A 22,895-nucleotide genomic window follows, 5' to 3' on the forward strand; every position below is an offset into this window, starting at 1 on the left:
AAACCTTGATACAGGCCCTCTATCCATGCAGTGTCGACCCTAGTCAATACCCCTGATACAGGCCCTGTATCTATACTGTGTCCACCCCAGTCTATACCCTGATACAGTCCCTGTATCCACACTGTGACTCCTCCAATCTATACCCTGATACAGGCCCTGTATCCACACTGTGACTCCTCCAATCTATACCCTGATACAGGCCCTGTATCCACACTGTGACTCCTCCAATCTATACCCTGATACAGGCCCTGTATCCACACTGTGACCTCTCCAGTCTATACACTGATGCAGTCCCTGTATCCACACTGGGTCCACCCCAGGCTATACCATGATACAGTCACCGTATCAACACTGTGATCACCCCAGTCTATACCCCTGATACAGGCCCTGTATCCATACTGTGTCCACTCCAGTCTAAATCTTGATACAGGCCCTGTATCCACTCTGTGACCACTCTAGTCTGTACCCTTGATACAGGCCCTGTATCCACAATATGGCTACTCCAGTCTATTCCCTGATACAGGCTCTGTATCCACACTGTGTCCACCCCAGTCTATACAGTGATGCAGGCCCTGTATTCATACATTGTGCACTCCAGACTAAACCTTGATACAGGCCCTGTATCCATGCTGTGTCCACTCTAGTCAATACCCATGATACAGGCCCTGTATCCACATTGTGTCCAGTCCAGTCTATACCCTGATACAGGCCCTGTATCCACATTGTTTGCACTCCAGTCTAAACCTTGATTCAGGCCCTGTACCAATGCTGTGTCCACTCCAGCCTATACCCCTGATACAGGCCCTGTATCCATACTGTGTCCACTCCAGTCTATACCCTGATACAGGACCTGTATCCACACTGGGTCCACTCCAGTTTATGCACCTGACACAGGCCCTGTATCCACACTGTGACTATTCCAGTCCATACCCTGATACAGGCCCTGTATCCACACTGTGTCCACTCCAGTCTATACCCTGATACAAGACCTGTATCCACACTGTGTCATCTCCAGTCTATACACCTGATACAGGCCCTGTATCCACACTGTGACTATTCCAGTCCATACCCTGATACAGGCACTGTATGCACACTGTGTGCACTCCAGACTAAACCTTAATACAGGCCCTGTATCCATGCTGTGTCCACTCAAGTTTTTACCCATGATACAGGCCCTGTATCCACACTGTGTCCAGTCCAGTCTATACCCTTGATACAGGCATTGTATCCACACTGTTTCTACTCCAGTCTATACCCTGATACAGGCCCTGTGTCCACACTGTTTGCACTCCAGTCTAAACCTTGATACAGGCCCTGTACCAATGCTGTGTCCACTCCAGTCTATACCCCTGATACAGGCCCTGTATCCATACTGTGTCCACTCCAGTCTATACCCTGATACAGGCCCTGTATCCACAGTGTGTCCGCTCCAGTCTATACCCAAATGCAGGCCCTGTATCCACACTGTGACTGCTCCAGTCTATACTCTGATATAGGCCCTGTATCCACACTGTGTCCACTCAAGGTTATACCTTGATAAAGGCTCTGGATCCATACTGTGTCCACTCCAGTCTATACCCCAGACACAGGCACTGTATCCATACTGTGTCCACTCCAGTCTATATCCTGATATAGGCGCTGTATCCACACTTTGACCACCCCAGTCTATACCCTGATACAGGACCTGTATCCACACTGTGACCATTCCAGTCTAAAACCCTGATACAGGCCGTGTATCCACACTGTGACCACCCCAGTCTATACCCTTATACAGGCCCTGTATTCACATTGTGTCCACTGTAGTTTATACCCTTGATACAGGCCCTGTATCCACACTGTGACCAGTCCAGTCCATACGCTGATACAGGCCCTGTATCCACATTGTGTCCACTCCAGTCTATGCCCTGATACAGGCCCTGTATCTACACTGTGACCACTCCAGTCTAAACCCTGATACAAGCCCTGTATCCACACTGTGTCCACTCCAGTCTATACCCTGCTACAGGCCCTGTATCCACACTGTGTTCACTCCAGTCTATACCCCTGATACTGGCCCTGTATCCACACTGTGTCCACTCCAGTCTATACCCTGATACAGGCACTGTATCCACACTGTCACCACCCCAGTCTATACCCTGATACAGGACCTGTATCCACACTGTGTCCACTCCAGTCTATACACCTGATACAGGCCCTGTATCCACACTGTGAATATTCCAGTCCATACCCTGATACAGGCCCTGTATCCACACTGTGTCCTCTCCAGTCTATACCCCTGATCCAGGCCCTGTATCCATACTGTGTCCACTCCAGTCTATGCCCTAATACAGGCCCTGTATTCACACTGTGTCCAGTCCAGTCTATACCCTTGATACAGGCATTGTATCCACACTGTTTCTACTCCAGTCTATACCCTGATACAGGCCCTGTATCCGTAATGTCTCCACTCCAGTCTATACCCTGATACAGTACCTGTATCCACAAGGTGTCCACTCCAGTCTATAAACCTGATAGAGACCCTGTATCCACACTGTGACTATTCCAGTCCATACCCTGATACAGGCCCTGTATCCACACTGTGTGCACTCCAGGCTAAACCTTGATACAGGCCCTGTATCCATTCAGTGTCCACTCAAGTCTATACCCATGATACAGGACCTGTATTCATGCAGTGTCCACTCAAGTCTATACCCATGACACAGGCCCTGTATCCACACTGTGTCCAGTCCAGTCTATACCCTTGATACAGGCATTGTATCCACACTGTTTCTACTCCAGTCTATACCCTGATACAGGCCCTGTATCCACACTGTGTCCACTCCAGCCTATACACCTGATACAGGCCCTGTATCCGCACTGTGACCACTCCAGTCTATACCGTGGATACAGGCATTGTATCCACACTGTTTCTACTCCAGTCTATACCCTGATACAGGCCCTGTATCCACACTGTGACTATTCCAGTCCATACCCAGATACAGGCCTTGTATCCACACTGTGTGCACTCCAGTCTATACCCCTGATACAGGCACTGTATCCACACTGTGTCCACTCCAGTCTATACCCCTGATGCAGGCCCTGTATCCACACTGTGTCCATTCCAGTCTGTACAGTGATACAGGCCCTGTATCCACACTGTGTTCACTCCAGTCTATACCCCTGATACCGGCCCTGTAGCCGCACTGTGACCACTCCAGTCTAAAACCCTGATACAGGCCGTGTATCCACACTGTGACCACCCCAGTCTATACCCTTATACAGGCCCTGTATTCACATTGTGTCAACTCCAATCTATGCCCCTGATACATTCCCTGTATCCATACTGTGTCCACTCCAGTCTACACTCTGATACAGGCACTGTATCCACACTGTCACCACCCCAGTCTATACCCTGATACAGGACCTGTATCCACACTGTGTCCACTCCAGTCTATACCCTGATACAGGCCCTGTATCCACACTGTGTGCACTCCAGTCTATACCCCTGATCCAGGCCCTGTATCCATACTGTGTCCACTCCAGTCTATACCCTAATACAGGCCCTGTATTCACACTGTGTCCAGTCCAGTCTATACCCTTGATACAGGCATTGTATCCACACTGTTTCTACTCCAGTCTATACCCTGATACAGGCCCTGTATCCATAATGTCTCCACTCCAGTCTATACCCTGATACAGTACCTGTATCCACAAGGTGTCCACTCCAGTCTATAAACCTGATAGAGACCCTGTATGCACACTGTGACTATTCCAGTCCATACCCTGATACAGGCCCTGTATTCACACTGTGTGCACTCCAGGCTAAACCTTGATACAGGCCCTGTATCCATTCAGTGTCCACTCAAGTCTATACCCATGATACAGGCCCTGTATTCATGCAGTGTCCACTCAAGTCTATACCCATGACACAGGCCCTGTATCCACACTGTGTCCAGTCCAGTCTATACCCTTGATACAGGCATTGTATCCACACTGTTTCTACTCCAGTCTATACCCTGATACAGGCCCTGTATCCACACTGTTTGCACTCCAGTCTAAACCTTGATACAGGCCCTTTACCAATGCTGTGTCCACCCCAGACTATACCCCTGATACAGGCCCTGTATCCATACTGTGTCCACTCCAGTCTATAACCTGATACAGGATCTGTATACACATTGTGCCCCACTCCAGTCTATACACCTGATACAGGCCCTGTATCCATACTGTGTCCACTCAAGTCCATTCCCTGATACAGGCCCTGTACCACACTGTGTCCACTCCAGTCTATACCCCTGATACAGGCCCTGTATCCATACTGTGACAACTCCAGTCTATACCCTGATACAGGCTCTGTATCCACACTGTGTCCACTCCAGTCTATACCCAAATACAGGCCCTGTATCCACACTGTGACAACTCCAGTCTATACCCTGATACAGGCCTTGTATCCACACTTTGTCCACTCAAGGCTATACCTTGATAAAGGCTCTGAATCCATACTGTGTCCACTCCAGTCTATACCCCAGATACAGGCCCTGTATCCACACTGTGTCCACTCCAGTCTATACCCTGATACAGGCCCTGTCTCCATACTGTGTCCACTCCAGACTATACCCCGATACAGGCCCTGTATCCACACTGTGCCCTCTCCAGTCTATACCCCTGATACAGGCCCTGTATCCATATTGTGTCCACTCCAGTCTATACCCTGATACAGGCCCTGTATCCACACTGTGTCCAGTCCAGTCTATACCCTTGATACAGGCATTGTATCCACACTTTTTCTACTCCAGTCTATACCCTGATACAGGCCCTGTATCCATACTGTGTCCACGCCAGCCTAAAGACCTGATACAGGCCCTGTATCCACACAGTGACTATTCCAGTCCATACCCTGATACAGGCCCTGTATCCACACTGTGTGCACTCCAGACTAAACCTTGATACAGGCCCTGTATCCATGCTGTGTCCACGCAAGTCTATACCCATGATACAGGCCCTGTATCCACACTGTGGCCAGTCCAGTCTAAACCTTGAAACAGGCCCTGTACCAATGATGTGTCCACTCCAGACTATACCCCTGATATAGGCCCTGTATCCATACTGTGTCCACTCCAGTCTATAACCTGATACAGGACCTGTATACACACTGTGTCCACTCCAGTCTATACCCCTGATACAGGCCCTGTATCCACACTGTGACAACGCCAGTCTATACCCTGATACAGGCTCTGTATCCACACTGTGTCCACTCCAGCCTATACCCAAATACAGGCCCTGTATCCACACTCTGACTACTCCAGTCTATACCCTGATACAGGCCCTGTATCCACACTGTGTCCACTCCAGCCTTTACCCAAATACAGGCTCTGTACTCTGACTACTCCAGTCTATACCCTGATACAGGCCCTGTATCCACACTGTGTGCACTCTCGTCTTTACCCCTGAAACAGGCCCTGTATCCACACTGTGTCCAGTCCACACTATACCCTTGATACAGGCCCTGTATCCATACTGTGTCCACTCCAGTCTATACCCTGATACAGGTTGTGTATCCACACTGTGTCCACTCCAGTCTATACCCCTGATACAGGCCCTGTATCCACACTGTGTGCACTCTCGTCTATACCCCTGATACAGGCCCTGTATCCATACTGTGTCGACGCCAGTCAATAGCCAAATACAGGTCCTGTATCCACACTGTGACTATTCCAGTCTATACTGTGATACAGGCCCTGTATCCACACTGTGTCCACTCCAATCTATACCCCTGATACATGCCCTGTATCCACACTGTGACCACCCCAGTCTATGCCCTGATACAGGACCTGTACCCACACTGTGTCCACTCCAGTCTATACCCTTATACAGGCCCTGTATCCACATTGTGTCCACCCCAGGCTATACCCTGATACAGGCCCCATATCCACACTGTGACCAACCTAGTCTATACCCCTGATACAGGCCCTGTATGCACACTGTGCCCACTCCAGTCTATACCCCTGATACAGGCCCTCTATCCGTACTGTGTCCACTCCAGTCTATACCCTGATACAAGCCCTGTATCCACACTGTGAACACTCCAGTCTGTACCCTTGATACAGGCCCTGTATCCACACTGTGACCACCGCTGACTAAACCTTGATACAGGCCCTCTATAAATGCTGTGTCCACTCTAGTCAATACCCTTGATACAGGCCCTGAATCCACACTGTGTCCACTCCAGTCTATACCCTGATATAGGCGCTGTATCCACACTTTGACCACCCCAGTCTATACCCTGATACAGGCCCTGTATCCACACTGTGACTACTCCAGTCTTTACCCCTGATACAGGCCCTGTATACACACTGTGAACACTCCAGTCTGTACCCTTGATACAGGCCCTGTATCCACACTGTGACCACTCCAGTCTATACCCTGATACAGGCCCTGTACCCACACTGTGAACACTCCAGTCTGTACCCTTGATACAGGCCCTGTATCCACACTGTGACCACTCCAGTCTATACCCTGATACAGGCCCTGTACCCACACTGTGCCCACTCCCGTCTATACCACGACACAGGCCCTGTATCCACACTGTGACTACTCCAGTCTATACCTTGATACAGGCCCTGTATTCACTCTGTGACAACTCCAGTCTGTACCCTTGATACAGGCCCTGTATCCACAATGTACTGCTCCAGTCTATACACAGATACAGGCCCTGTATCCACACTGTGTCCACTCCTGTCTATACCTTGATACAGGTCGTGTATCCACACTGTGACCACCACAGTCTATACCCTTACACAGGCCCTGTATTCACATTGTGTCCACTGCAGTCTATACCCTTGATACAGGCCCTGTATCCACACTGTGACTACTCCAGACTATACACTGATACAGGCCCTGTATCCAAACTGTGAGCACGCCAGTCTATACACTGATGCAGTCCCTGTATCCACACTGTGTCCACCCCAGGCTATTCCATGATACAGGCCCCGTATCCACACTGTGACCATTCCAGTCTATACCCCTGATAAAGGCCCTGTATCCACACAGAGTCCACGCCAGTCTATACCCCTGATACAGGACCTGTATCCACACTGTGTCCACTCCAGTCTATACACCTGATACAGGCCCTGTATCCACACTGTGACTATTCCAGTCCATACCCAGATACAGGCCCTGTATCCACACTGTGTGCACTCCAGTCTATACCCTGATACAGGCCCTGTATCCACACTGTGACCACCCCAGTCTATACCCCTAATACAGGCCCTGTATCCACATTGTGTCCACCCGAATCTATAATCCCTGATACAGGCCCTGTATCCACACTGTGACCACTCTAGTGTATACCCCTGATACAGGCACTGTATCCATACTGTGTCCACTCCAGTCTATACACTGATACAGGCCCTGTATCTACACTGTGTCCACTCCAGTCTATACCCCTGATACAGGCCCTGTATCCACACTGTGACCACTCTAGTGTATACCCCTGATACAGGCCCTGTATCCATACTGTGTCCACTCCAGCCTGTATACAGATGCAGGCCCTGTAACCACATTGTGTCCACTCCAGTCTACACCATGATACAAGCCCTGTATCCACACTGTGTCCACTCCAGTCTATACCCTGATACAGGCCCTGTATCCTCACTGTTTCTACTCCAGTCTATACCCTGATACTCGCCCTGTATCGATACTGTGACCACTCCAGTCTATACCCTGTTACAGGCCCTGTATCCATACTGTGTCCACGCCAGTCTAAACCCTGATACTCGCCCTGTATCGACACTGTGAACACCCCAGTCTAATCCCCGATACAGGCCCTGTATCCATACTGTGACCTCTCCAGTCTATACCCTGAACCAGGCCCTGTATCCTCACTGTCTCCACACCAGTCTATACCCTGATACAATCCCTCTATCCACACTGTGTCCACTGCAGTTTATACCACTGATACAGGCCCAGTATCCACATTGTGTCCACCCCAGTCTATACCCCTGATACATGCCCTGTATCCACACTGTGTCCACTCCAGTCTATACTCCTGATACAGGCCCTGTATCCATACTGTGTCAACTCCAGTCTAAACCCTGATACTCGCCCTGTATCGCCACTGTGACCACTCCAGTCTATACCCTGATACAGACCCTGTATCCATACTGTGTTCACTCATGTCTAAACACTGATATTCGCCCTGTATCGACACTGTGAACACCCTGATGTGCCTCAATAAATCCGAGACTCGATGTTAGCAAAACAAAACAAGGCTTTTATTGACTTAGAAGGTAACACACAGAGGAGAATGTATCTTCCATCCAGAGGTCTGCCGTACTGGATGTGCTGCAGGCTGGGCCAGCTTACATAGGAGCCAGGTATGGGCGGAGCCCTACACACAGTACAATACAATGGAAATGAAACTGAAACCAACCACAGTCACAGGCAGAGAAATACTGATGAGTGATGAATGGAATATTTCATCACATTCACCCCTTCTATAGATTTCGTCTGTTCGGGGGTTTGATAGTCCTCTGCGACCGACGTGGCTGTTGTGGTGCCGCGGGTGTCGGCTGGGTGTCCCCGGTGGCCTCCTGGGTCTCTGCCGGGGGTGCCGCCAGGGTTGTTGAAGGGGTAGTTGGTGGGGGTACCGTTGGTCGATGTTCTTCCGGAGGTGATGAAAGAGTAGTGGGTGGGTAAGAGTTGCTGTGGTCGTTGTTGCTGCTGTTGTCGTGGTTGTTGTCGTTACCGGCTGGGGCGACGTCTTTTATGGACACGGTGTCCTCCCTTCCATCGGCGTGCCGGACATACGCGTATTGGGGGTTGGCGTGGAGTAGGTGCACTGACTCCACGAGAGGGTCCGTCTTGTGGCCCCTCACATGCCTTCGCATGAATACCGGACCTGGGGTGGAGAGCCATGACGGCATGGATACGCCTGAGGTGGATTTCCGGGGAAAGACAAACATTCGCTCGTGAGGCGTGGCATTAGTGGCAGTACACAATAGCGACCGTATCAAATGGAGCACATCTGGGAGGACTTCCTGCCAGCGGGAGATAGGGAGGCCTTTGGTCCTTAGAGCTAGAGTGACTGCTTTCCATACTGTCCCGTTCTCTCGCTCCACTTGACCGTTACCCCGGGGGTTGTAGCTGGTGGTACGGCTCGTGGCGATCCCCCTGGACAGCATGTACTGGCGTAGCTCTTCACTCATGAAGGACGCCCCCCTATCCGTATGGATGTAGCTCGGCATACCGAACAGGCAGAACAGGCTGTTGAGGCATTTAATGACCGTGGCGCTGGTCATGTCTGGGCAGGGGAAGGCGAATGGGAACCGGGAGTATTCGTCCACAATGTTCAGGAAGTAAACATTGCGGTCGACGGACGGGAGGGGGCCCTTGAAATCTAAGCTGAGCCGCTCAAAGGGCCGTGTAGCTTTGATTAAGTGGGCTCTATCTGGGCGGTAGAACCGAGGCTTGCACTCGGCGCAAGTGCGGCAGTTCCTGGTCAGAGACCGAACTTCCTCAATCGAGTAGGGTAAGTTGCGGGACTTTATGAAGTGGAACAGCCGCGTGACCCCTGGGTGGCAGAGGTCGTTGTGGAGGGTCTGTAGCCGATCCCCGGTGGCACTGGCACACATCCCTCGTGAGAGGGCGTCAGGGGATTCGTTAAGGGCCCCTGGCCGGTAAATGATGTCATACTCGAAGGTGGAGAGCTCGATCCGCCACCTAAGAATCTTATCATTTTTGATCTTCCCCCTCTGTTTATTATTGAACATAAACGCTACCGACCGCTGGTCGGTAAGTAGGGTGAAGCGTTTGCCGGCTAGGTAGTGGCGCCAGTGGCGCACTGCCTCCACGATGGCTTGGGCGTCCTTTTCCACGGAGGAGTGTCTGATCTCGGGCCCTTGGAGGGTCCTCGAGAAGAAAGCTACGGGCCGCCCCGCCTGGTTGAGGGTGGCCGCCAAGGCAAAGTCAGACGCATCACTTTCCACTTGAAATGGAGTGTTCTCGTCCACTGCCTGTAGCGTGGCCCGCTCAATATCCTGCTTAATGCTTTTGAAGGCGGCGTGGGCCTCAGCAGAGAGCGGAAAAGAGGATGCTTTCAAGAGGGGGCGGGCTTTGTCGGAGTAGTTGGGGACCCATTGGGAATAATAAGAAAATAACCCCAGGCACCTTTTCAGGGCTTTGGGAGTGTTGGGCAGGGGCAGCTCCCGTAGGGGGCGCAATCGGTCGGGGTCTGGTCCGATTTCCCCATTCTCCACCACGCTGCCTAGTATGCAGAGGCGCGTGGTGTTGTAAACGCACTTGTCCTCGTTGTAGGTGAGGTTGAGTTTTTGTGCGGTTTTCAGGAACCTCTCGAGGTTCGAGTCATGATCCTGCTGGTTGTGACCGCAGATGGTGACGTTGTCGAGGTAGGGGAAGGTTGCCTGCAAGTGGTGGTCATCGAGCATGCGGTCCATCTCTCTCTGGAAGACCGAGACCCCATTCGTCACCCCAAAGGGGACTCTGAGGAATTGGTAGAGGCGTCCGTTCGCCTCGAAGGCGGTGTACGGGCGGTCCTCTGGCCTGATAGGGAGCTGGTGGTACGCTGACTTGAGGTCGATGGTGGAGAACACCCGGTATTGGGCGATTTGGTTCACCATTTCTGATATGCGGGGTAGCGGGTAGGCATCTAGTTGGGTGTACCTGTTGATCGTTTGGCTATAGTCGATCACCATCCGTTTCTTCTCGCTACCCCTTACCACCACCACTTGGGCACGCCACGGGCTATTGCTGCGTTCAATAATGCGCTCTTTCAGGAGCCTGTCTACCTCGGTCGCGATAAACCGCCTGTCCTCCCAGCTGTACCTCCTGCTTTTGGTCACTATTGGCCGGCAGTTAGGGGTAAGGTTCGCGAATAGCGAATGCGGCTTTACCTTCAGGGTAGCCAGACCGCACACTGTGAGGGGCGGCTGGGACCCACCGTAATTGAGCGTGATGCTTTGGTGGTAGCACTGGAAATCCAGGCCCAAGATCACGCTCGCACATAGATTCTTCATGATTAATACTTTAAAATTATCGTATACAGTTCCGTTAACAGACAATTGTACCGTGCAGTAACCCATAATGGTCGATGTCTGGGTTTTATCAGCCATAGAGATGGTACCCCGAGTAGAGACCACCTTTAGGGAGAGTTGTTGTACCAGTTCAGGGTGGATAAAACTCTCCGTGCTTCCACTGCCAATTAAACATTTAACCCTGCACCCGTTTACCTCGATGTCCACCATTGATTTGGATAGCGGGTGCGGCCTGGTCTGGTCCACTGTGACCGATGCCACTGTAGGGCCCTGATCGAGACAAGATGGCGTCCACGCTGTCTGCTCACAAGATGGCGGACCCCACGAGGTCGGGCAAGATGGCGTCCAAGATGGCCGCTCCCACGCGCACACGCGGCGGTGGCGGGTTTTCCGGCGGGGCTCCCTCTGCACACCTTCCCGAAGTGCCCCTTCTTACCGCACTTAAAGCAGGTGGTGCCTTTCGCCGGGCACAGGTTTCTGGTGTGCTTCGGCTGCCCGCAGAAGTAGCAGTTGGGTCCCCGACGCGTCGCGGCTGTCGTAGGGCTTCTGGGGGGAGAGCGGGGCCCCGACGGTGTCGGGCTGCCGGGCGGGGAAGATGCCTTCCAAGATGGCGGCGCCCTTGGTGCACACGTGGCGGCGTGGACGGCGCGGGCTGAAGAGTAGGCGTCCGAGTTTCTCTGGGCCACATCCAGGGATCGTGCTGTGTCAGCAGCCTGTTTCAGGTCCAATCCCATTTTTTCCAGCAGTCTCTGCCGGATGTAAGTGGAGCTGAGGCCTGTGATAAAGGCATCGCGAACAAGCTCGTCAGTGTACACTGCGACTTTTACATCTTGGCACTTGCAGTCTTTGCCAAGCGTTTTCAGGGTGCCGAGGAACTCCTCCACCGATTCCCCAGGTCGCTGTGCGCAAGTAGCGAGCAGATGCCTAGCATACACCTCATTCGTAGGCTGCTGGTAATGCGCCTTTAAGATGTCGCAGGCGGCCGGGTACGTGTCGGCGTCTTGGATGAGGGGGTAAACCCGGTGGCTTACCCAATTCCGCAGAATTCCGAGTTTCATACTCGCAGCGTCCATAGCGTCTTTGACGGCTGCGGAATTGTCCAGGAAGAATTCCATACACATAAACCAGTGTCCGAAGCGTGCCGATGCGTCCGAAGCATGCTGGTCCAAATCCAAACGTTCGGGTTTCAAGAGTTGATCCATTGTGTTGAAAATAAAGTCAATAAAATTGATGTGCCTCAATATATCCGAGACTCGATGTTAGCGAAACAAAACAAGGCTTTTATTCACTTAGAAGGTAACACACAGAGGAGAATGTATCTTCCATCCAGAGGTCTGCCGTACTGGATGTGCTGCAGGCTGGGCCAGCTTACATAGGAGCCAGGTATGGGCGGAGCCCTACACACAGTACAATACAATGGAAATGAAACTGAAACCAACCACAGTCACAGGCAGAGAAATACTGATGAGTGATGAATGGAATATTTCATCACACACCCCAGCCAATGCCCCGATACAGGCCCTGTATCCACACTGTGACCTCCCCAGTCTATACCCTGAAACAGGCCCTGTATCCTTACTGTTTCCACACCAGTCTATACCGCTGATACCGGCCCTGTATCCACACTGTGTCCACTCCAGTCTATACCCTGATACAGGCCCGGTATCCACACTGTGACTACTCCAGCCTATACCCTGATACAAGCCCTCTATCCACACTGTGTCCACTGCAGTCTATACCACTGATACATTCCCTGTATCCACACTTCGACCACCCCAGTCTATACCGCTGATACAGGCCCAGTATCCACACTGAGTCCACCCCATTCTAAACCCCTGATACAGGCGCTGTATCCATACTGTGACCACTCCAGTCTATACCCTGAAACAGGCTCTGTATCCTCACTGTTTCCACACCAGTCTATACCGCTGATACCGGCCCTGTATCCACACTGTGTCCACTCCAGTCTATACAGTGATACAGGCCCTGTATCCACACTGTGTCCACTCCAGTCTGTACCCCAGTTACAGGCCCTGTATCCACACTGTGTCCATTCCAGTCTATACCCCCGATACAGGCCCTGTATCCACACTGTGTCCACTCCAGTCTAAACCTTGATACAGGCCCTGTATCCACACTGTGTGCGCTCTAGACTATAACACTGATACAGGCCCTATATCCGCACTGTGTCCAGTCCAGCCTATACCTTGATACAGGCCCAGTATCTACACTGTGTCCACTCCAGTCTATACCCCTGATACAGGCCCTGTATCCACACTGTGACTACTGTAGCCTATAGCCTGATACAGGCCCTGTATCCACACTGTGTCAACTCCAGTCTATACCTCTGATACAGGCCCTGTATCCATACTGTGTCAACTCCAGTCTAAACCCTGATACTCGCCCTGTATCGACACTGTGACCACTCCAGTCTTTACCCTGATACGGGCCCTGTATCCATACTGTGTCCACTGCAGTCTAAACCCTGATACTCGCTCTGTATCGACACTGTCAACACTCCAGTCTATGCCCCGATACAGGCCCTGTATCCACACTGTGACTACTCCAGCCTATACCCTTATACAAGCCCTCTATCCACACTGTGTCCACTGCAGTCTATACCACAGATACATTCACTGTACCAACACTTTGACCACCCCACTCTATACTGCTGATACAGGCCCAGTATCCACACTGTGTCCACCCCAGACTATACCCCTGATACAGGCCCTGTATCCATACTATGTCCACTCCAGTCTATACCCCTGATACATGCCCTGTATCCACACTGTGTCCACTACTCTCTACACCCCTGATACAGGCCCTGTATCCACACTGTGACCACCCCAGTCTATACCCCTGATACAGGACCTGTTTCCACACTGTGTCCACCTGAGTCTATAATCGCTGATACAGGCCCTGTATCCACACTGTGACCACTCTAGTGTATACCCCTGATACAAGCCCTGTATCCACACTGTGACCACTCCAGGGTATACCCTGATACAGGCCCTGTATCCACTCTGTTTCTACTCCAGTCTATACCCTGATACAGACCCTGCATCCACACTGTGTCCACTCCAGTCTAAACCTTGATACAGGCCCTGTATCCACACTGTGTGCGCTCTAGCCTATAACACTGATACAGGCCCTATATCCACACTGTGTCCAGTCCAGTCTTTACCCTTGATACATGCCCTGTATCCACACTGTGTCTACTGCAGCCTATACCCAGATACAGGCCCTGTATCCACTCTGTTTCTACTCCAGTCTATACCCTGATACAGACCCTGTATCCACACTGCGTCCACTCCTGTCTAAACCTTGATACAGGCCCTGTATCCACACTGTGTGCGCTCTAGCCTATAACACTGATACAGGCCCTATATCCACACTGTGTCCAGTCCAGTCGTTACCCTTGATACATGCCCTGGATCCACACTGTGACTACTGAAACCTATACCCAGATACAGGCCCTGTATCCACACTGTGTCCACTCCAGTCTATACCCCTGATACAGGCCCTGTATCCATACTGTGTCAACTCCAGTCTAAACCCTGATACTCGCCCTGTATCGCCACTGTGACCACTCCAGTCCATAACCTGATACAGGCCCTGTATCCATACTGTGTCCACACATGTCTAAACACTGATATTCGCCCTGTATCGACACCGTGAACACCCGAGTCAATGCCCCGATACAGGCCCTGTATCCACACTGTGACCTCCCCAGTCTATACCCTGAAACAGGCCCTGTATCCTTACTGTTTCCACACCAGTCTATACCGCTGATACCGGCCCTGTATCCACACTGTGTCCACTCCAGTCTATACCCTGATACAGGCCCTGTATCCACACTGTGACTACTCCAGCCTATACCCTGATACAAGCCCTCTATCCACACTGTGTCCACTGCAGTCTATACCACTGATACATTCCCTGTATCCACACTTCGACCACCCCAGTCTATACCGCTGATACAGGCCCAGTATCCACACTGAGTCCACCCCAGTCTATACCCCTGATACAGGCCCTGTATCCATACTGTGTCAACTCCAGTCAAAACCCTGATACTCGCCCTGTATCGACACTGTGACCACTCCAGTCTATACCCTGAAACAGGCCCTGTATCCTTAGTGTTTCCACACCATTCTATACCACTGATACCGGCCCTGCATCCACACTGTGTCCATTCCAGTCTGTACCCCTGATACAGGCCCTGTATCCACACTGTGTCCGCTCCAGTCTAAACCTTGATACAGGCCCTGTATCCACACTGTGTGCGCTCTAGCCTATAACACTGATACAGGCCCTATATCCACACTGTGTCCAGTCCAGTCTATACCTTGATACAGGCCCTGTATCCACACTGGGTCCACTCCAGTCTATACCCTTGATACAGGCCCTTTTTCCACACTGTGACTACTGCAGCCTATACTCTGATACAGGCCCTGTATCCACACTGTGTCCACTCCAGTCTATATCTCTGATACAGGCTCTGTATACACACTGTGTCCAGACCAGTCTATACCATTGATACATGCCCTGTATCCACACTGTGACTACTGCAGCATATACCCTGATACAGGCCCTGTATCCACACTGTGTCCACTCCAGTTTATATCCCTGATAAAGGCCCTGTATCCATACTGTGTCAACTCCAGTCTAAACCCTGATACTTGCCCTGTATCGGCACTGTGACCACTCCAGTCTATACCCTGATACAGGCCCTGTATCCATACTGTGTCCACTCCAGTCTAAACCCTGATACTCGCCCTGTATCAACACTGTGAACACTCCAGTCTATGCCCCGATACAGGCCCTGTATCCACACTGTGACTACTCCAGCCTATACCCTTATACAAGCCCTCTATCAACACTGTGTCCACTGCAGTCTATACCACAGATACATTCCCTGTACCAACACTTTCACCACCCCAGTCTATACCGCTGATACAGGCCCAGTATCCACACTGTGTCCACCCCAGTCTATACCCCTGATACAGGCCCTGTATCCACTCTGTGTCCACTCCAGTCTATACCCCTGATACAGACCCTGTATCCACACTGTGTCCACTCCAGTCTGTAAACTGATACAGGCCCTGTAACCACATTGTGTCCACTCCAGTCTACAGCCTGATACAAGCCCTGTATCCACATTGTGTCAACTCCAGCCGATACCATGATACAGGCCCTGTGTCCACACTGTGACCACCCAGTCTATACCCCTGATACAGGCCCTGTATCCACACTGTGCCCACTCCAGTCTAAACCTTGATACAGGCCCTGTATCCACACTGTGTGCGCTCTTGCCGATAACACTGATACAGGCCCTGTATCCACACTGTGTCCAGTCCAGTCTATACCCTTGATACATGCCCTGTATCCACACTGTGACTACTGCAGCCTATACCCTGATACAGGCCCTGTATCCACACTGTGTCCACTCCAGTCTATATCCCGGTACAGGCACTGTATCCATACTGTGTCAACTCCAGTCTAAACCCTGATACTCGCCCTGTATCGACACTGTGACCACTCCAGTCTATACCCTGATACAGGCCCTGTATCCATACTGTGTCCACTCCAGTCTGTATACTGATACAGTCCCTGTAACCACATTGTGTCCACTCCAGTCGATACCATGATACAGGCCCTGTATCGACACTGTGACCACTCCAGTCTATACCCTGATACAGGCCCTGTATCCATACTGTGTCCACTCCAGTCTGTATACTGATACAGTCCCTGTAACCACATTGTGTCCACTCCAGTCGATACCAAGATACAGGCCCTGTATCCACACTGTGACCACACTAGTCTATACCCCTGATACAGGCCCTGTATCCACACTGTTTCCACTCCAGTCTATACCCTGATACAGGCCCTGTATCCACACTGTGTCCACTCCAGTCTAAACCTTGATACAGGCCCTGTATCCACACTGTGTGCGCTCTAGCCTATAACACTGATACAGGCCCTGTATCCACACTGTGTCCAGCCCAGTCTATACCCTTGATACATGCCCTGTATCCACACTGTGACTACTGCAGCCTATAGCCTGATACAGGCCCTGTATCCACATTGTGTCCACTCCAGTCTATACCCCTGATACAGGCCCTGTATCCATACTGTGTCAACTCCAGTCTAAACCTTAATTCTCACCCTGTATCGACACTGTGACCACTCCAGTCTATACCCTGATACAGGCCCTGTATCCATACTGTGCCCACTCCAGTCTAAACCCTGATACTCACCCTGTATCGCCACTGTGACCACTCCAGTCTATACCCTGATACAGGCCCTGTATCCATACTGTGTCCACTCATGTCTAAACACTGATATTCGCCCTGTATCAACACTGTGAACACCCCAGTCAATGCCCTGATACAGGCCCTGTATCCACACTGTGACCTCTCCAGTCTATACCCTGAAGCAGGCCCTGTATCCTTACTGTTTCCACACCAGTCTATACCGCTGATACCGGCCCTGTATCCACACTGTGTCCACTCCAGTCTATACCCCTGATACAGGCCCTGTATCCACACTGTGACTACTCCAGCCTATACCCTGATACAAGCCCTCTATCCACACTGTGTCCACTGCAGTCTATACCACTGATACATTCCCTGTATCCACACTTCGACCACCCCAGTCTATACCGCTGAGACAGGCCCACTTTCCACACTGAGTCCACCCAAGTCTATACCCCTGATACAGGCCCTGTATCCATACTGTGTCAACTCTAGTCTAAACCCTGATACTCGCCCTGTATCGACACTGTGACCACTCCAGTCTATACCGTGATACAGGCCCTGTATCCACACTGTGTCCACTCCAGTCTATACCCCTGATACAGGCCCTGTATCCACACTGTGTCCACTCCAGTCTAAACCTTGATACAGGCCCTGTATCCACACTGTGTGCGCTCTAGACTATAACACTGATACAGGCCCTATATCCACACTGTGTCCAGTCCAGCCTATACCTTGATACAGGCCCAGTATCTACACTGTGTCCACTCCAGTCTATACCCCTGATACAGGCGCTGTATCCACACTGTGACGACTGTAGCCTATACCCTGATACACGCCCTGTATCCACACTGTGTCAACTCCAGTCTATACCTCTGATACAGGCCCTGTATCCACACTGTGTCCAGTCCAGTATATACCATTGATACATGCCCTGTATCCACACTGTGACTACTGCAGCATATACACTGATACAGGCCCTGTATCCACACTGTGTCCACTCCAGTTTATACCCCTGATACAGGCCCTGTATCCATACTGTGTCAACTCCAGTCTAAACCCTGATACTCGCCCTGTATCGACACTGTGACCACTCCAGTCTTTACCCTGATACGGGCCCTGTATCCATACTGTGTCCACTGCAGTCTAAACCCTGATACTCGCTCTGTATCGACACTGTCAACACTCCAGTCTATGCCCCGATACAGGCCCTGTATCCACACTGTGACTACTCCAGCCTATACCCTTATACAAGCCCTCTATCCACACTGTGTCCACTGCAGTCTATACCACAGATACATTCACTGTACCAACACTTTGACCACCCCACTCTATACCGCTGATACAGGCCCAGTATCCACACTGTGTCCACCCCAGACTATACCCCTGATACAGGCCCTGTATCCATACTATGTCCACTCCAGTCTATACCCCTGATACATGCCCTGTATCCACACTGTGTCCACTACTCTCTACACCCCTGATACAGGCCCTGTATCCATACTGTGTCAACTCCAGTCTAAACCCTGATACTCACCCTGTATCGCCACTGTGACCACTCCAGTCTATAACCTGATACAGGCCCTGTATCCATACTGTGTCCACACATATCTAAACACTGATATTCGCCCTGTATCGACACTGTGAACACCCAAGTCAATGCCCTGATACAGGCCCTGTATCCACACTGTGACCTCTCCAGACTATACCCTGAAACAGGCCCTGTATCCTTACTGTTTCCACACCAGTCAATACCGCTGATACCGGCCCTGTATCCACACTGTGTCCACTCCAGTCTATACCCCTGATACAGGCCCTGTATCCACACTGTGACTACTCCAGCCTATACCCTGATACAAGCCCTCTATCCACACTGTGTCCACTGCAGTCTATACCACTAATACATTCCCTGTATCCACACTTCGAACACCCAAGTCTATACCGCTGATACAGGACCAGTATCCACACTGTGTCCACCCCAGACTATACCCCTGATACAGGCCCTGTATCCATACTATGTCCACTCCAGTCTATACCCCTGATACAGGCCCTGTATCCACACTGTGTGCGCTCTAGCCTATAACACTGATACAGGCCCTGTATCCACACTGTGTCCAGCCCAGTCTATACCCTTGATACATGCCCTGTATCCACACTGTGACTACTGCAGCCTATAGCCTGATACAGGCCCTGTATCCACATTGTGTCCACTCCAGTCTATACCCCTGATACAGGCCCTGTATCCATACTGTGTCAACTCCAGTCTAAACCTTAATTCTCACCCTGTATCGACACTGTGACCACTCCAGTCTATACCCTGATACAGGCCCTGTATCCATACTGTGCCCACTCCAGTCTAAACCCTGATACTCACCCTGTATCGCCACTGTGACCACTCCAGTCTATACCCTGATACAGGCCCTGTATCCATACTGTGTCCACTCATGTCTAAACACTGATATTCGCCCTGTATCAACACTGTGAACACCCCAGTCAATGCCCTGATACAGGCCCTGTATCCACACTGTGACCTCTCCAGTCTATACCCTGAAGCAGGCCCTGTATCCTTACTGTTTCCACACCAGTCTATACCGCTGATACCGGCCCTGTATCCACACTGTGTCCACTCCAGTCTATACCCCTGATACAGGCCCTGTATCCACACTGTGACTACTCCAGCCTATACCCTGATACAAGCCCTCTATCCACACTGTGTCCACTGCAGTCTATACCACTGATACATTCCCTGTATCCACACTTCGACCACCCCAGTCTATACCGCTGAGACAGGCCCACTTTCCACACTGAGTCCACCCAAGTCTATACCCCTGATACAGGCCCTGTATCCATACTGTGTCAACTCTAGTCTAAACCCTGATACTCGCCCTGTATCGACACTGTGACCACTCCAGTCTATACCGTGATACAGGCCCTGTATCCACACTGTGTCCACTCCAGTCTATACCCCTGATACAGGCCCTGTATCCACACTGTGTCCACTCCAGTCTAAACCTTGATACAGGCCCTGTATCCACACTGTGTGCGCTCTAGACTATAACACTGATACAGGCCCTATATCCACACTGTGTCCAGTCCAGCCTATACCTTGATACAGGCCCAGTATCTACACTGTGTCCACTCCAGTCTATACCCCTGATACAGGCGCTGTATCCACACTGTGACGACTGTAGCCTATACCCTGATACACGCCCTGTATCCACACTGTGTCAACTCCAGTCTATACCTCTGATACAGGCCCTGTATCCACACTGTGTCCAGTCCAGTATATACCATTGATACATGCCCTGTATCCACACTGTGACTACTGCAGCATATACACTGATACAGGCCCTGTATCCACACTGTGTCCACTCCAGTTTATACCCCTGATACAGGCCCTGTATCCATACTGTGTCAACTCCAGTCTAAACCCTGATACTCGCCCTGTATCGACACTGTGACCACTCCAGTCTTTACCCTGATACGGGCCCTGTATCCATACTGTGTCCACTGCAGTCTAAACCCTGATACTCGCTCTGTATCGACACTGTCAACACTCCAGTCTATGCCCCGATACAGGCCCTGTATCCACACTGTGACTACTCCAGCCTATACCCTTATACAAGCCCTCTATCCACACTGTGTCCACTGCAGTCTATACCACAGATACATTCACTGTACCAACACTTTGACCACCCCACTCTATACCGCTGATACAGGCCCAGTATCCACACTGTGTCCACCCCAGACTATACCCCTGATACAGGCCCTGTATCCATACTATGTCCACTCCAGTCTATACCCCTGATACATGCCCTGTATCCACACTGTGTCCACTACTCTCTACACCCCTGATACAGGCCCTGTATCCATACTGTGTCAACTCCAGTCTAAACCCTGATACTCACCCTGTATCGCCACTGTGACCACTCCAGTCTATAACCTGATACAGGCCCTGTATCCATACTGTGTCCACACATATCTAAACACTGATATTCGCCCTGTATCGACACTGTGAACACCCAAGTCAATGCCCTGATACAGGCCCTGTATCCACACTGTGACCTCTCCAGACTATACCCTGAAACAGGCCCTGTATCCTTACTGTTTCCACACCAGTCAATACCGCTGATACCGGCCCTGTATCCACACTGTGTCCACTCCAGTCTATACCCCTGATACAGGCCCTGTATCCACACTGTGACTACTCCAGCCTATACCCTGATACAAGCCCTCTATCCACACTGTGTCCACTGCAGTCTATACCACTAATACATTCCCTGTATCCACACTTCGAACACCCAAGTCTATACCGCTGATACAGGACCAGTATCCACACTGTGTCCACCCCAGACTATACCCCTGATACAGGCCCTGTATCCATACTATGTCCACTCCAGTCTATACCCCTGATACATGCCCTGTATCCACACTGTGTCCACTACTCTCTACACCCCTGATACAGGCCCTGTATCCACACTGTGACCTCCCCAGTCTATACCCCTAATACAGGACCTGTTTCCACACTGTGTCCACCTGAGTCTATAATCGCTGATACAGGCCCTGTATCCACACTGTGACCACTCTAGTGTATACCCCTGATACAAGCCTGTATCCACACTGTGACCACTCCAGGGTATACCCTGATACAGGCCCTGTATCCACTCTGTTTCTACTCCAGTCTATACCCTGATACAGACCCTGTATCCACACTGTGTCCACTCCAGTCTAAACCTTGATACAGGCCCTGTATCCACACTGTGTGCGCTCTAGCCTATAACACTGATACAGGCCCTATATCCACACTGTGTCCAGTCCAGTCTTTACCCTTGATACATGCCCTGTATCCACACTGTGACTACTGCAGCCTATACCCAGATACAGGCCCTGTATCCACACTGTGTCCACACCAGTCTATACCCCTGATACAGGCCCTGTATCCATACTGTGTCAACTCCAGTCTAAACCCTGATACTCGCCTTTATTGCCACTGTGACCACTCCAGTCTATAACTTGATACAGGCCCTGTATCCATACTGTGTCCAAACATGTCTAAACACTGATATTCGCCCTGTATCGACACTGTGAACACCCGGGTCAATGCCCCGATACAGGCCCTGTATCCACACTGTGACCTCTCCACACTATACCCTGAAACAGGCCCTGTATCCTTACTGTTTCCACACCAGTCAATACCGCTGATACCGGCCCTGTATCCACACTGTGTCCACTCCAGTCTATACCCCTGATACAGGCCCTGTATCCACACTGTGACTACTCCAGCCTATACCCTGATACAAGCCCTCTATCCACACTGTGTCCACTGCAGTCTATACCACTAATACATTCCCTGTATCCACACTTCGAACACCCAAGTCTATACCGCTGATACAGGCCCAGTATCCACCCTGAGTCCACCCCGGTCTATACCCCTGATACAGGCCCTGTATCCATACTGTGTCAACTCCAGTCTAAACCCTGATACTCGCCCTGTATCGACACTGTGACCACTCCAGTCTATACCCTGAAACAGGCCCTGAATCCTTACTGTTTCCACACCAGTCTATACCGCTGATACCGGCCCTGTATCCACACTGTGTCCACTCCACTC

This window comes from Somniosus microcephalus, chromosome 13, assembly GCF_052327205.1.
Source record: "Somniosus microcephalus isolate GS21.2 chromosome 13, FLI_Smic_1.0, whole genome shotgun sequence".
In the NCBI taxonomy this organism is placed as follows: Eukaryota; Metazoa; Chordata; class Chondrichthyes; order Squaliformes; family Somniosidae; genus Somniosus; species Somniosus microcephalus.